This window comes from Hyperolius riggenbachi, chromosome 12 (assembly GCF_040937935.1).
Source record: "Hyperolius riggenbachi isolate aHypRig1 chromosome 12, aHypRig1.pri, whole genome shotgun sequence".
Taxonomy (NCBI): Eukaryota; Metazoa; Chordata; class Amphibia; order Anura; family Hyperoliidae; genus Hyperolius; species Hyperolius riggenbachi.
The window spans coordinates 53,422,183-53,439,774 of NC_090657.1; the positions used below are offsets into that span (position 1 = coordinate 53,422,183).

The window sequence follows — 17,592 nt, forward strand, 5'->3', positions numbered from 1 at the left end:
CTAATAAGTACTGCTGTAATGTGTATTTACTTGTCACTAGGGGCAGTGTGAGACAATAACAGAGGACTTCTGCTTTCAGTTTTATTATATGTTCTGCTAGTAGAGAGACTTCAAAACATTCCTAGAATTTACAGCACTAGTTCTCCCACCTAAGGTCCAAAGCAGCAAACTTATCTCAAACGAGATAATGCTATTGAAGCTGCCAAAGGGTTAATAGTTATCGAGTTCCAAGTTCTATATACACGTTTTGAGAAAACGGAGAGTGTGGGGACTCCCTTCCTAAGCCTCTTTAACTCCTTGTGCTCTATGTAGGTTGGTTTTAGCCCGGACTGCATGTGGCTCCACCCCCTGAGCTATACACCAGTTCACAATCCCCCCTAATCATTCCAGTTTGAGCAAACTTGTTTTGCAATTTATGAGAAAAATTGTTTACAACTGCCGCATTTGTAATTGGATGAGGTTAAAACAATTCAAATTCAAATTCATAATTATGTGTTATCATGAAAGTTTATACAAACTTCCGCTTAAGCGAAATTATCATATTACGATCAGCTTCGATTAGCGGCAGTGAACAGTAATTATGACACTCGATCAATAGGAAGCTCCATAATTACTGTTCACTGTCGTTAATTGCGGCTTTTACTATTGCCACCTACGGTGACACCATTTTTTGCTGTGCTTGTCCTGTGCCATTTTGACCTGATAGGGACCACTAGACCACTGCCAGGAAATACTGGGGGTGATCACTAGACCACCAACAGAACTACTAGGGAATACTGTGGGGGGACCACCAGGAAATACTGGGTAAGGGGAGGGGCCACCACTAGACTACCAGGGAATACTGTGGGAGAATAGGGGGACCACTAGACTACCAGGGAATACTGCAAGGGGAACAATAGACTACCAGGGAATACTGTGGGGGACCACTAGACAACCAAGGAATACTGGGGGGGGGGGCACTAGACTACTAGGGAATACTGGGGGGGAGGCACTAGACTACCAGGGAATACTGCAGGGGGCACTAGACTACCAGGGAATACTAGGGGGGGGGGCACTAAACTACCAGGGAATACTGGGGGGGGGGGCACTAGACTACCAGGGAATACTGGGGGGGGGCACTAAACTGCCAGGGAATACTGGGGGTGGGGCAGTAGTCTACCAGGGAATACTGGTGTGGGGGGGGGGGGGGCTAGACTACCAGGGAATACTGGGGGGGGGGGGCACTACACTACCAGGGAATACTGGGGGGGGGGGCACTAGACTACCAGGGAATACTGGGGGGGGGCACTAGACTACCAGGGAATACTGTGGGAGAATAGGGGGACCACTAGACTACCAGGGAATACTGTAAGGGGAACAATAGACTACCAGGGAATACTGGGGGGGGGGGGCGTACTAGACTACCAGGGAAAAATGGGGGGGCACTAGACTACCAGGGAATACTGGGGGGCGGGGCACTAGACTACCAGGGAATACTGGGGGGCGGGGCACTAGACTACCAGGGAATGCTGGGGGGGCACTAGACTACCAGGGAATACTGGGGAGGGGCACTAGACTACCAGGGAATACTGGGGGGGACTAAACTACCAGGGAATACTGGGGGGGGGCACTAGACTACCAGGGAATGCTGGGGGGGCACTAGACTACCAGGGAATACTGGTGGGGGGGCACTAGACTACCAGGGAATACTGGGGGGGCACTAGACTGCCAGGGAATACTGAGGGGGGGGGCACTAGACTACCAGGTAATACTGGGGGGGGGGGCACTAGACTATGAGGGAAACCTGTGGGCCCATAGCCATTAAGCTACGCCACTGTTCCTGTTTCATTTGTTGCTCCCCATTTACAGCCTTACTTTTACATTTGCTGTCTCTCCCTCCCACATGAAGCAGGGGGGGGGGGGGGGGATCGTTGGCTTATGTGCTCCAGTGCAAGTTTTATTCCCCCCCCCCCCCAAGCACATATAACAGTTTATATGGTGTTCTAATACCTACCTAGGACAACCACAGTGTCACAGATGCAAGGAGGGGGCGGGAAACCGCTTGTTAATGATTACCACTATAGAAGTGATCATTACTAGTTCAGGACCAATAAAGAGCTAATACTGCTATTAAGGAAGGACCCCTTGGGGCCCCTCTGGCCCAAGGGCCCTGGTGTGGTGGTTGAAACCTCTGCATCACCTACTGCTGGGGATGATAAGGGCAGGATTTAATTGGAAGTAATTGTAGTAAGAGTCTATTGGGTCACATGGCAGCAGTACTGGCCCACTTCTGTGACTGTAGTCACACTATAGCCGTCACACATAATCTTCCACTTATCTGTGCTGCGCCGGGCTGATACTGCGAAGGCCGATAGCCGGTCAGTGTCACACTCACCGATTTACAACATAAGCTCAGCAAAGCCCCCAAACTGCACACCATTGAACTTTTCGGGTAATGTGATTTGTGGCGAAGGCTGCCAGCACTTATGACCAGCCGAGATGCCATCTGCACAGACCACAACCCCCGTCCCGGCATACTTCATTCGCAGCTTTGCGATTTTACAAGCAGCACGGTTAAGCCGTTTGTCTGATGATCCCGCAGATCTGATCCCTTGAACCGAAAGTGTAATCCTAACAAGCTCCCAACAGCAGCTGAGGCGCAAACTGTGAAGCATTGATTAGCTGCTCAGCCTCCGGGGGCTGCGGACAGGAATCTGTGTCTGACTTACTCAGCCACTGTTAATAAACACTTTGGAGCAGGAGAAGAAGATGCTCTTTTGTTTTTATTTGTGTTGTGCGTAGTACAGGCACAGAAATTCCGTTTTCCTTGTGCAGGTAAGACGGTCCTAATGAGCCCAGCAAAGAGATACGTGCCAAATGCAATGTCAGTCACCAATCAGCAGCAAGATATTTATCTGGCTATTAAAGATTACTCACATTAAAGAGACACTGAAGCGAAAAATAAATAATTATGATATAATGATTTGTATGTGTAGTACAGCTAAGAAATAAAACTTTAGGAGCCGAGACATACAGTAAGGCCCCATTCACACTTGAAAGCGCAAAACTGTGTTTTGGGAGGAAACTTGGGCCCACTGCTTTTATGTAACACTGTTAAAGCGGATCCGAGATGAAAAACTAACTATAACAAGTAACTTGTCTGTATATCTTATCTAAAGTTTAGATAGTTTACACAGCAAATCTAGCTGAAAACAGTTTTAATAGAATATGATTATTTATTCCTGTGATACAATGACAGCAGCCATGTTGTTTGTAAACATTACACAGAGGCAGGCTTATCTGCATCTTGAGCACTCAGCCTGTGAAAAAAAACCTAATCCCCCCCTCCTCCCCTCTGCCTCTGAAATCTCTGGCTAGTAATATCTCCCCCTCCTCCTGCCCAGACTGAGCTCCCATGAGCCCTTGCTACTGTCTGAAAATGCCTTGGCTCTCTGAAAACCTGTGGGCGTGGCTTGTTTAGTTTATAGGGAATTAGAGTATTAAAACAAAAACAAAAAAGTATTTGGCTTGAGGAATGCCCTATAAACAATAGGAAAGGAACACAATTATGCAATGATTAAAAGTTCGTCTCAGATCCACTTTAAATAACAGTTGGCTCCACCTACATCATATGGCCATGCCCATTTTTTTTGCCCATAACATGCTACACTTCTTCTTCCCTGTGGTGCCCCAGGATGCCCAGGATCTTTCAGGGGCTCAGCAACACCCCTGCCTTACAGATTGTGATTATATTCCCACAAAATTACCTTCAACTAGAAGTCAAGATAACACACTAGGGGCCTTTATTCATTTTTTTCTTTTTCATGTTTTCTCCTAGGTGATATTTTCACACCTTATCAATAAAATGCCTATTAACCAATGCAGGATCACAGGCTCCCCCCCCCCCCCCCCCCCCCCAAAGACCAGGCCATCTTTTGTTAAATAGGCCACTGCAGCTTTAAGGCCAAGCTGCAGGGCCGGACAACACAGCACACAAGTGATTCCCTACCACCCCTTTTCACCCCACCAGCAGAACTCTCTGTTGGTGGGGTCAGATTGCCCCCCGGATGCTTGTTTGTTTGTGAATATTTATTTCTTTGTCCGCATGCGATCTCCTGCAAACTGCAGCCCCAGGACTTTACGCCAATCGGCGTTAGGAGGTCCTGGGGCTGCCGCCGCGTGACGCGGTCGTGTAGTAGTTAAGCCACCAGCAAGAAAGAAAATACTCAGAAACATTTTGTAGTTTTTCACATACTTTTTTCGTACTTTTTAAATTTTCTTAGGCCATGTTCACATCATAAATCGCCAGTGTTCGCGCTTGCATTTTTGTGCGTGATTTTTTTTTAGCACCTCCCGTCGTTTACCTGCGCATTAGCGATTTTAGGCTGGCGCTTTTCTAAGCGCTTTTAATGAGCAATTTGTTTTTTCACTTCCTGACGTCAGTCGGGAAGTGAACTCTTTTACCTGGAAATGAATAAATACAATGTATTTATTCTTAAAAGCGCTCGGAAAATCACTATACAAATCGCTTTTTCAAGCACTCAGTGATTTTCCTATACCTTCCATTGAGCCAAAACGCTCAGAAAATGGTACAGGCAGCGCTTTGGTGACCGGAAAGCAGTTGAAGCGCGCTGATATGAACACTCTCATAAGGAATCATCAAGCGCTTTTAGGGCGATTTTAAAAATCGCCAGTGCTTAAAAAAACCTGAAAGCGCCCTTGGTGTGAACAAGCCCTCAGGACCCGTTCACACTAAGGTGCGTTTTCCGCCTTTTTTTAAGCGCAGGTGATTTCTAAAATCGCCCACAAAACACTTGTGCAATGATTCCCTGAGAGAGTTCACAGCTGAGCGGTTCGTTTCCGATCCAAAGCGGTGCCTGGACCATTTTTGAGGCATTTTTGATATAATGGAAGGTATAGGAAAAATGCAAAACGCTAAAAAATCGCTTTGTGCAGCAATGGCATTCACATTTTTAAGAATAAATATATTGTATTTATTCTTTTCCGGGTCAAAGCGTTTACTGACTTGCGTCAGTGAGTGAATCACAAAACCGCTCTGAAAAAGTGCTTAGAAAAGTGCAAAAACGCAGTGCGCAGGGGAGCGCCGGGAGGGGGAAAAAACAGAGCATAAAAAATGCAAAATACTTGAGTTTTTAGGTGTGAATGGGGCCTCAGTGTTGCTAAAGTTATTTTTTACACTTTGATGAGCTAAAAAGTTGTTACCATTTACTTAAAGTGGACCCAAATTAAAAATACAAGATTTCAGAAATAAAATCTATTTTCTAAATTATAATATTAAACAGCAGCCTTTGTTCAGCTGCATGATGACAAATATAAAATATTTTAGGGCTCGTTTCCACTAGTGCGGCGTGCGTCTCGTAGACGCACGCCGGCACTGAGTGGGTGGGCGGGATCGCAGGCGAATCCCATGAGCCGTGCCATGCACGGCTATGGGAATCGCAGCCTCCGTCACAAATTCTGTAGGGGGTTCCGGCCGAATCGCTACTGCAAGTGATTTGGCCGGCGGCGGCGTTATCTCCTATGGCAGAGTTTCCCCGCGCGATTTGCCTGCGGGGAAACTCTGTGGATTCGCGGCCGTTTCCGCGAGAGTGGAAACGGGCCCTTACATTTATTGGAGAAACCCCTCCCTTCCTTTCATATTGCCGGGACAGAATCCGGTAAATTGGTTGAGTAGATGGTGTCCGGCAATGGAGGAATTGCTAATGGCTGCCACCTGTATAACCCTAGTTATGGAAAGAGAAGGGTGAAAAACATGCACTGAAATGCTCATAGGCTTGAAGGAGTGTTTATTTATCTTTGTATGTGTCAGAGTGGTGCAACGATATATTTTGAATTAAAAAAATTTTTGGTTTGGGTCTGCTTTAACAATATGTGTTTTAGATTCCTTCAGAGTCCCAGGGGGCTCAAACTCAACTTACCTGGGGGCCGCAGGAGGCAAAGTCAGGATGAGGCTGGGCCGCATAAGGGATTTCACAATCGCGGCGCCTCGCCGCCTCTGCCCGCCCCTCTCACTCTTCCTTCACAGAGAGGGGCGGAGAGAGGCGGCGATCTGTGCGTCGATTGATGTCAGGAGGGGCAGAGCTGAAGCTGAAAGCTCTGCCCCTTCCAGGAAATGCCGACGGATTGCCCCCCGGGCGATTTGGGGGCTCTGCAGCCCTCGTTTAGCGGCAGGGATGTGGCGGATTACTTGGGAGCACTGAAGCTAACTATAAGGAAGCTTTTGCTGGCGAGGGCCACAAAATATTGTACCGAGGGCCGCAAATGGCCCGTGGGCCGCGAGTTTGAGACCCCTGCTTCAGACACAGCATGCCTAGAAAGCTCAGTTCCCCGGCAGCTGGGTCTGGGAATTTTTTATTTTGATTGATCTCAAACAATTTTATGTAAATAACCATTTGGGGCAAGTGCACACCAAAAAGCGCTAGCGTAATCGCAAACGCTCAGCACTTTTTTAAGTGAATTTTCAGAGCGATTCTAGGCATGTGCCTGGCGATTTTCTAATCATGCAATTCTTGGAGCGTTTTGGTGTAGCGTTTATTTTTTTGTTACAGAAGAGCTGCAGCTGAACAGCTTCTGTAACAAAAAACTCTTGGAAAATCGCTCTGATCTATCGCTGTTCAGAGCGATTTTCCACTTTCCTATACTTAACATTGAGGCTGAATCGCCCCAGAAAAGCGCAGAAATGCTGCAGGACCCGCGTTTGCATTTGGGAGAAAATCACATCGCTCTGGTGTGTTCCATCCCATTCAAATACGGTACATTAGCCAAGCGCTTTTCAAAGTGATAGCGTTTTTTAAAAGTGCCGAGAAGTGCTCTTGGTGTGCACCAGCCCTAAATCTTCTACCCAGCATGATAAAAAACATTTATCGTCCAAAACACCTTCAAGAATTGCCCTGTCCGTTCATTTGAACAATTTTAAAATAACTTGGGGAAAAATGAATGAATGTTTTAGAATTGGGCAAATAGGACACCACGGGTGGGGAAAGCCTCCGGATCCTATTGAGGCTTCCCCCGTCCTCCTCGGTCCCACAGCGGCGGCGATAAAGCTCCCCAAACAGCGGGGATGTAAATATTTACCTTCCCGGCTTCAGCGCATGTGCAGTATCGGCTCTCCGCTCGGAGATAAGCGGAAATAGCTGATCTCTGTCAGTCCGCTCTACTTCGCAGGCGCAAGTCTCCTGTGCCTGCGTAGTAGAGTGGATCCGACAGAGATCAGCTATTTCTGCCTATTTCTGAGCGGAGAGCCACAACAGCGCCCCCGCTGGAGCCAGGGAAGGTAAATATTGCACAGCCTGACAAATTGTCGCCTGTGCGTTCTGTGGGCTGCAGCGAGACTGCCGTGGGACGCAGAAGGATGGGGGAAGCCTCAATAGGATCCAGAGGCTTTACCCTACCAAGGTGAGTACCCCCCAGGGGAACTTTTTTTTATTACAGAGTCTCTTTAATGTGCATGGTACCCTCATTTCTTTAAAAGAAAAGACTAATTTCCAGTGTTGTATATTCACCTGCAAGGGAAAGGAAATTTAACAGCATTACAAACTAATACAATTTAAAGAAAAAATAAATCGATATATGTTCTCTTTAAGGCAAGCTGAAACGTAAAACACAAACAGGACAAGCCTTTGAAGAACAAAATAGCGTTTGATCATCAATAACCCCTGACTAAATGCCCATTACAATCTAAAGTGTGCTTTTGTGGCTTCCTAATGCTCCTCTGTGCTTTCCTCCCGTCCTGGGCATTGCCTCCTAATAGGACTTGGCGCGCTCCATCTCATATTAAGCACATTACAGGCGGTATGGTTATTCCATGCCGTCTCTAGCGGTCTATAACGGATCATAATGTTACAAAATAATTAGGTCTCTTCTGCTGGTCTCTAGAGCCATGTGAGGAACAATCACAGCTCGAGGTGAGTTATGCTGACCCAGAGGTCTCCCTTGCTGGGCTTCTGAATCACTTGTGAGAGCTTAGATACCATGAAAGACACGAGAGCGTGAGAGAGAGGCCCGAACAGAACAGTAACCTGTTTTTACTTATTCAGTTTAAAGGACGACAAAAGCACATTTGTGACTTGCGAAGTGTCAAATTTTATGCCCCAGATTCCGAACAAATGGATTTCCGCCTCCCTGAGGAGCACCCTCTGACTCTGAGGAGAGTTCATTGAGGAATTGCCGGTTTCTGGCCAGCACAGGAACCATTAAGAAGAGAACATATCTCGGCTATCTCATCCGTTCCCCATCAATTTGCTTATTTGTGCAGAAGGGCGGCGCGCGAGAAACAGCTGCGAGATTTCCACGCTCGTATTTGGGCTTCTATTTACATGATGAGCTTTAAGGCCTGTACCCATGACGCGATTCTCCTGATGATGTTTCCGACGACCCGCAATATATTATTGAGCGACCAGCAATCGTTTCCGCGATCAAGCGAAGTGGGTACAGGCGCACAATCACGTGAATGCTGTTTAGTGTTGCGCGGCAATAGCGACCGTCATGGCAGATTGGATCTTTAAGATCCCCGACGACGAATTTCTGTTTTGCATAGCATTTTAATAACAGGGCTTTTTTGGTCCTTTTCAGCCCCTTACACACTCCTAGGAGTTCTGGTTCACCATGAGCTTGCTGGGTAATCTATAACCCTAATTAGTTATCTGCTACATTCTGCTCTGCCTATAGCTCTGCTGTACAGAGAGGAGCTCAGAGGAGGACAACACCGAGTCCACTAATTGTGGCTGGAGACTTGCGCACCCTAGTGGCTGTTTTGCGCTAATGCCATCAGAACTAGTGAAAAATGCTCTGCATAAGTTACATAGACCAAAGATGAAAAAAGAAATAACAAAAATAACAGTAACAAATCAATTTCTGTAGCTCAAAATCACCTCTTAGCTAGAGCATTGGTGCTCTCTAGAGTTCCAGAGTCTCTTCCTCTCCTTTCCATTCACTGCTGTCTCTTTCAGTTGACCTTATGTAAGGTATCCTTGTTCCATTCAGAAAATAATCACACAAGTTTCACATGCAGAACAGTCTGCTGCCAACAACTGCCAAATTAAAGGTGACCTGAACTCTTGTACAGGACAGAATGAAAACATAGAGAAATTCACCCTGTATGTATTTACACAATTAGGGCTGGTGCACACCGAGCGGCTTTTTCCGCGTTTTCAGATCCGGTTGCGGCTGCGGATCTGCTTGGTCAATGTATCTCAATGGGGTGGTGCACACCACAGCGGCAGGCGTTTTGCAGAAACGAAAAATGCCTGGGTGAGGCATTTTTTGGATTTCGGATGCGTTTCTGCCTCAATGTTAAGTATAGGAAAAACGCAAACCGCTCTGAAAAACGCCTGTTCAGAGCGGTTTTGCAGGCGTTTTTGTTACAGAAGCTGTTCAGTAACAGCTTTACTGTAACAATATATTAAATCTACTATACTGAAAACCGCAGCAGCAATCCGCAAAACGCTAGCAAAACGCCTCATAAAAATAAAAAAAAGCGTTTAAAAATCTGCTAGCATTTTGCGGATCTGCTAGCGGGTTTTGGTGTGCACCAGCCCTTATACAAACTAGATCGCGCTACTGCTTCAATGAGTCCTTGCTACCATACACATGAATCAATTGTCCATAACCTATCCGGTGCGGTTTCATATATTTCTTCCAGCTCGATCGTGGGCGTTCAATAATGCTTAGGCTTCTGTGCATATACACCTCCACCACATCCTTAAGGCTGGGCACTCAGTGGAGGACTCATTGAAGCAGTAGCGCGATCTAGTTTGTATAATTGTGTTAATTGTGATTGGTTGTTAGAATTTAGTGTAGACATTGATTTAACTTTGCTAGCGCTGTGTACTTTGTACGAATTTTATCTATTTACACAGTTTAGCCTAATTCCCCCTAATCTGTGATTAAGCACAAGCTGTACTTTGGTCTCTCAGCTGCGCCAGCTGACTGCCTCGGCAGAGCAGCTAATTTGTTAACACGGGATGTTAACCCTATGTCTGCTTCCATGAAAGCAGGAAGTAGACACACTGCAGATTTATTGCAGAATTTGTATCAGCTGTAACAAATAATTGTTTTGCTTTAAAGGTTATTATGCTGTTGCATATCTTTTAGAGCAGAGAGGAAGTCCTGAATTCAGGTCTGCTTTAAAAGAGGAACGCCAGCAGGACTGTTAGTAGCGAGTGATTCGGCCATCTGCAGCAACATCCTGTAGATTACAGGACTACATTTCCCATGATCCCTAGTGGGGACTCATTCAGACGATATGCTTTGTGGCACACAAGTTGTAACCTGTGCTTCATGCTGTGTGGCCACTTCCTGTGGTACATGTGCGGTTTTGCACACTATGCAGAAACACACAATAGACAGTGTGTAACAAATAGTGATGATCAGAATGTGCTAATTTCCCTTAGGCCCGAGTCACACTGGCAATGAAGTGGCAAACGGATCTGTGGAAACGGATACGATTACCGGTTGATCGGATCCGTTTTCACTCCATTGCCGTTCCGCTACTTCCCCTCCGTTTCCCCGCATCCCCCCACCTCAAAAATGAATTTTGCCCCTTAGAACTGTCTGTTTCTTCTCTTGTGTGAAGAAACGTTCTTTTTTCTCAATGCCCCCAATGCAGGCCAGGCTTCAGCTTCCATTTTGATTCAGCTGGACTCAGCGGTCCTGAAAGATTGCAGCAGGAAACTTGCGGTCCGTTCAGCGTATTCTGCAGAACGGATCCGTTTGAAAGGACAACGAACGATCCATGAATGGATCATTTTTTAACTCTTATGTGAACAATATTTAGCAATTATGACTACTATATACATTCAAGTATAAGTCTAGAAATTTAGGTCTGATTCACTTCATAAAAGTATAGGGGGCGACTTATACACGAGTCACGGGCTACATTGAGCACATTGGGCTTGATTCACAAAAGAGTGCTAACTGTTAGCACGGCCGTTTTCGCGCGAATTTTCGCATTGTGCGTGTTCGCAAATTTTCGCGCTAAACGATAACGTTTTAGGCGCAAACGCGAATTTTCATGCGAAAACTATATCGATTTCGCAGTAAAATTCGCGTTTGCACGCGAAAACGTTATCATTTCGCGCGAAAATTCACGATCGCGCGCAATGCGAAAATTCGCGCGAAAACAGCCGTGCTAACAGTTAGCACTCTTTTGTGAATCAAGCCCATTAAGTTATGTGTGTACTAATAGTGACATTCCCATCTGCAGCAATACACTTAATTACGATTTTAAAATTCAACTGATTTTGCGTAACACATTTGCAAATTTCACATGTTATGTGAAATTATGAGCGTGGCTGTGGTTGTGAAAAATAAAAACGTTTGCACAAACCCGAATGCTTAGGGGGATAAAAAAAAATCTACTCTTTAATTAATATATACTGAGGCTTTGTATTCTGACTATACCAGCCTGCATGGGTCACAGGGCCGGCGCTTCCATAGAGGCAAAGGGGGCAATTGCCCCAGGGCCCCAGAGCCCGTAGCCCCTCCCCCCCCCAGGTGTCCTCCCCTTCTCTCCAGCTATGGTGACCCTATTCATGCCTGAAGGGAATGAGGAAGAGAAGTCGTCCAGAGTACGGTGCTGCCTCCTGGGTCCTGCCTGGATTAGATAACACTCTGCTATGTGTACACTCTCCATTTGTAGGGTAAGAGAGAAGGGGAATAATAATGACCTCAACAATGCCTTTGGAGACATTTGATGGACACCTAAGGATATTGTGTGACTGAAGGGGTTGGGATTGGTTCTGGCTGCCAGCTCGGGGGCCCAGGGAGGTGAATTGCTGTGGCCCCCAAGTTACTTTTGCCCCGGTGCCCGATTGTAGCTAGAGCCGGTCCTGATGGGTCACAAGGGTTTAAAGAGGCTTGGGAGAGAAGACCCCACATTGCCTGTCTTCTTAAAATGTATAAAATATTATACACAACAAATATATTTAAAGAGAACCCGAGGTGGCATATCGTAATCCTAATAGGACCCAGAGGCATGTCGTGTGCACAATGACATGCCTCTGGGCAGAGCCGGGACAAGGTCCTCCAGCACCCAAGGCTGAGACACCAAAGTGCGCCCCTCCATCCCTCCCACCCCAGACGTCACACACTGATAGCTATTAGACAATACGTGACACGTGCCACATGGCAAGCGACACTTGGCAAGTGGCAAGTGACATGTGGCAAGTGCCACCTTTATTGGTATGTACCCCTTTTAAAACCCTGTACTCACCAAGTATCCCCTAGCATAGTAAACATTATCACAAGTACCCCTTGACAAATATATATTTAATCGTAATATTGTACTAATACATGATAATTAATTCTAAACAATTCCCAAGACTTTATTTTTGCTTTTAATTAGCTAAAACACTAGTTTGGTGTTGTTGAAATAAGATTTATAATTTTCTAAAACTCTAAATTTGTTATTCTTGGTGAAGTATATCAAGCTCAGAGTACCCCCTGGAACCATCAGAAGTACCCCCTGGGGTACGCGTACCACACGTTGAGAACCTAGGCTATAGATAGTCAAATGTGCCCTCCAGTAGATAGTCAGATGTGCCCTCTATAGATAGCCAGATGTGCCCTCTATAGATAGCCAGATGTGCCCTCCTATAGATAGCCAGATGTGCCCTCCTATAGATAGCCAATGTGCCCCCCTTTAGATAGCCAGATCTGCCCCCCCTCCCCCATTTAGTGAGATGTGCCCCCCTATAAATAGCCAGATGTTCCCCCTTTAGATAGCCAGACATGCCACGCTTTTTCTGCTGCTCTTAACGCTTTTGCACTCCTCTGTAGAGGCCGGGAGGGAAGCAAAGCCACCTCGGGCAGCCAGCGAGCCGACTCTCATGTATGTGGAGGTGCAGTGGCCAAGCTGAGCCCCCTTACAGTGCTGTGCCCAGGGACATGTGTTCCCCCTTGCCCACCCATAGCTACTCCTCTGATGCTTGGCATCCTGGTGACCAGAGCGGGCCAGCAGGGGAGGAGATGCTGTCTTGGAGGAAGCAAAGTAAGTAGTGCCAGCCCAGTGCCTATGTCTCTCCCGAGGCTGACAGTCAGGCTGTTAGGCTTGGTGGTGTATTCTCCACAGTCAGCATGCAACGCATGAGCTGACATGAAGGAGGTACACACACTAGCACAAGGAAACAGGCTATCCCTAGTATAGTGGAGGGGAGGACTGACTCCAATACGAGATTGTGGCGCACAGAGCCTGTGCAGATCCGACAGCCACAAACAATACTTTTGCGATAACGTCTCAGCGCAAGGTAGCGCTGAGCGCATAAACCAGAACTGAGGAGATCAGGACAGGTAGACAGAATGAAAAAAATCCAAGGGAGAATCGCACACCATCGAGGAGGTGCAGGACCAATGTAGTTTGCAAAGAATAATTCGGAAGGTCCGCACACTCAAATGAACCAATCTCCTGGTTTATTTAAACAACGTGACAACAGTCCACTCCATAAACCGACGATTCGTTTCGGGGCCCCGTGGGGTCCCCTTTGTCAAGGTAACACAATACAGAATGGTAACAGTGTGTGAACAAACAAGGCAGCCTGATAAGCAATCCACCCATTACCACACCCCTCCCCCTCCAGTTCAAACATCCCCCAATTTGCATATATAAACACAATCAACAATAAGGGCAAGCGAACATCCTATAGTTCCCCACTGTATATACTTCATGTCATGACCTCATGGTAGATGAACTACATCATACCTGCATGAGGTCACCAAAGTTGTCCTGTCCAGACTGCTGGAAGTTCCCCAACGTCTCCGTGACAGGCACTGGGCGGAATCCCGCCTCTCCCGTGATGCACCGAGCGGAAGGTTGTAACAGACGGCAGCGGGAGTCACTCATCCACCGCTACGTACCAAGTCCCCTATGCTCGCCGTTCCTGGTGCGCTATGATTGGCGCACTCATCCGTGCCATGATCTGTGATAGGTTGGTCAGCATAGCTGTCCGACCCTCCCAGGTCACATGGCGGTAACCTGGCAACCAATTTGCCGCTGTACCCACGCTGTACTATGCTGGGAGGAAACATACCTCCCCCACGACGTCACTGGACCCGCCACGCCCCCTAAATAGGACGCGCAGCAGATGCATACGACTCTGCATACGCCGCAGGATTGCTAAGCAACCCCTCACAACATATGCAAGTCCATGCATATCCAGCCTGTCACAATGGAGACCCAGGGAACCAGCTGATCTGAGCACACAACCGTGCTTGCAAAAATGTCCAAAAGGCCATACACATTTTACTGGCATAAAAACTAAAATTGCATATATCCACCTAGGCCACATGAAACTAAAGAGGGAGAACTGGGAAAACGCTTAAGCCATGGTGGGGATGGGGTTAGAGGAAGGCTAGCTACTTACAGACCACCATAGTGACAAGACCCTAGAGAGGTAACACCGTGAGGAACATCAGACAAAGACCCCATATATACCCAAGGGGAAAAATAGGACCTGAAAAATAGAAAAAGGAAAATATTCAGTAAGAAAATATACAAATATACATAATGTACACATTTACATAAGTAAAATAACTTCTTCAGTATTCATAACAAAACTAATCACCTCACTGGTAGGAAGCAGGCTAGTCCATTGTAACTATTCAACCCTGCAGGGGCAACCGTATTAATTGTGTAAATCCAAAAAGCCTCCCTCTGCAGCAACAAACGTTTGCGATCACCTCCCCGTCTGGGTGCCTGAACCCACTCAATTACCATGCCCCTTAAAGAATGTACCTGATGTTTCTGTTCTACAAAGTGTAGAGCAACAGGTTTGGTGGCATCTGGGGTTTCTCCTTTTTCAACTGACCGGTACATGACCCGTATGTCACTCCGATGTTGCTGAAACCGTTTTTTGAATGGGCCCGTGGTCTTACCCACATAGGCCATCCCACATGGGCATTTCAAAATGTAGACCACATGATCCGTATCACAATTCACATAGTCCTTGATCATATATTTTCTCCCACTGTGTGGGTGAAAAAAGACATTACCCGTGATCAATGAGTTGCAGATGTTGCATTTGCAACACCTGTAACATCCCGTACGTTCTGAAAATTTAAACGGTTTTTGCATATATTTCTGCCACGGATCAGCCTGAACCAGCGTGTTCCGGATGTTTCTGCAGTTTTTATATGCAAAAAGTGGTCTCTCTCTCACCACTGGGGCCAGTTTGTTGTCGGCCTGCAGGATGACATTGTTTTTGTTAAGCAAACCCTTGATTTGCTTGGCCATCGGTCCAAACGTTTGTACAAAGGGTATGCTCTCACCCATTCGATTAACTCTCGTTTCCTCATTCAATCTTTCCCTGGCCTTAATCAGTGCCTGGGAAAGAATGGATTCGGAGTAACCCCGCTCAAGAAACCTGTTCCTCATGGAAACAATATGATTATTCCTCTCCTCGTCCGTGTTGCAAATTCTCAGGACTCTAAGAAACTGAGAAATTGGCAAGGATTCGACAAGATGGGGAGGATGATAACTTTCCGCTCGCAACAGGCTGTTGCGATCCGTGGGCTTTTGGTAGAGAGTAGTGTTAAACATCCCTACCCCCTTGCTGACCTTAACATCCAGAAAGGTGATGCTTTCCTCAGAGATCTCAGGGTTAAACACGATACCCTCCGTCATTGTGTTAATAAACACTATAAACTCCTGCAACGTGTTCATGTCACCACCCCAGATCAGAAAGACATCGTCTATGAACCTAAGCCATAACCTGGCCTCTCTTTTGAACAGGGCATTGGGGTAGATAAAACTCTCCTCCAAATACCCCATAAAGAGGTTTGCAAAGGAGGGGGCTGCCGAACTGCCCATTGCCGTGCCCTTGATTTGTTCATACCAAGTATTCTCAAACCGAAAGAAATTATTGGTTAAAACAGTCGATAGACAATCACTAATGAACTTTACAGGCACCACATCATCCTGTTCCTGTGAAAGAAAGTGATTAACAGCCATTAACCCAATATCAATAGGTATACTTGTGTACAATGCTGAGATGTCCATAGAACACAGCACCAATGAGTCAATGTCCCCTTGGAAACCTCTTAGTTTATTCAAAAAATCATCTGTATCACGCAGATATGCTGGCAATCGTTTCACAAGGGGCTGCAAATAAAAGTCTACATACCTAGCCAGTGGTTGTGTGGCTGATTCAGACCCTGATATAATGGGTCTGTACTTCAAAGGAGCCACACCTTTATGTAATTTGGGAAGCCCATAAATGACAGGGGTTTGTGGATATTCACATAACAAGTACCCCCTGGTCTCCGATGTAATCCACCCCTTCTGGTAACCAGTCTCAACCAGAAGCTGGATTTTCTCCAAAACGGAATTTGTGGGATTCATGGTGATTCTTTTGTAACTGTCAACATCATTCAACATATTCAGCATGGCTCCTTTATACTCACTGTAATCCAGTACCACAATGGCCCCACCCTTATCCGCTGGCTTGATAATTATAGAATGCTCGTCCTTGAGGGTTTCAAGGGCCTTCCTTTCACTGGTCGTAAGGTTATGTTTGGGCCGAACAGTGTCAATCGACTGTATAACCTCATATTTGGTTGTTTGTATAAAAGTTTCAATAGATGAAAACTGGCCTGGAGGGATAAAGTTGCTCTTCAATTTGAATGGAGTAATAGATACTGGTTTGTCAATTTTGGGATTTTTAGAAAAATGTTGTTTTAATTTCATGCTACGTTCATACCTGAACATGTTGACTTCAAAATCAAACTTATTGAAACCCGCGTATGGACAAAAGGACAGTCCCCGTGACAGGACACTTATCTCGTCCGGAGAAAGGTCTCTATTTGACAAATTAACTACCGGTATTTCTGTTGCCTTGTCTGCATCGGGGAGTGCTGGTCGTGCCTTGCTCTTCCTGCCCCTCCTGGGTCGACGCCTACGGCACCCTCCTGAAAAGGGTGCTGGGGGTTATGAGCTGAGCCTGATGCACTATCACTATCCGAAGTGGGATTTTCACTCAAAATATCACTGCCCTTACCACTAGGTTTTTGTGGTCTGGGCTTCCTAGGGCGACCAGGTTTTCTAGGAAACCTTGGTGGAAACCTAGGGTTTCCTCCTTCCCTAATACCACTCAACCAGGGATATACACGTCCTTCTTGGTAATCCTGGTTGACCAGTTTGAACTTGTCCCTTTTGTACTGTTTTTGTTGTACTATGTATTTGTCAATGTCCACTTCAAGTTGGTCGAGATCTTTCTGTAGGTTTGTCTCTTTGCCTGATTTCACTTTATGCTGGATGTGGGCATTAACCTTCCCTATCTCGTTATTGGTGCCCACCAGCAGGACTTTCACCTCTTCGATGACCATCAGCATGTAGTTTAGGGAGTGCTGGGTAGATAATGCACACCACCGCATACAAAACTCATGCTTGTGCCTGCTGATTGTTGGTTGTATCTGAAGTCGAAATCCCTTAGGTATTTTCTTCAACTTATAGTATTGTGACAGAGTCTGACCATGAAGTTCCAGGTCAGCTTTGCGTTTCTTGAGACGTCTTAATTCCTTAAGCAGATCAACTGTGGTGTCACCACCAAACGCTGTCTCGGTGTCAGCAAAGAGGATTGAATCCACTTCTGCCTTGGTATA

At 46.3% G+C, this 17,592-nt stretch overlaps 1 protein-coding gene across 3 annotated transcripts in view; it reads right to left on the reverse strand.

Annotated features, from left to right (window-relative positions):
- Positions 1 to 17,592, reverse strand: part of CACNA1G (calcium voltage-gated channel subunit alpha1 G) — a 654,443-nt gene that overhangs the window by 553,654 nt on the left and 83,197 nt on the right. Inside the window, exon 3 of one of the 3 annotated variants that reach the window (XM_068263035.1) lies at positions 14,358 to 14,447. The exons of the other annotated variants lie outside the window; for them this stretch is intronic. The gene's annotated coding sequence lies outside the window, so the exon portion shown is untranslated. The remainder of the gene's footprint in view (positions 1 to 14,357; positions 14,448 to 17,592) is intronic. 3 annotated transcript variants of the gene reach the window in all.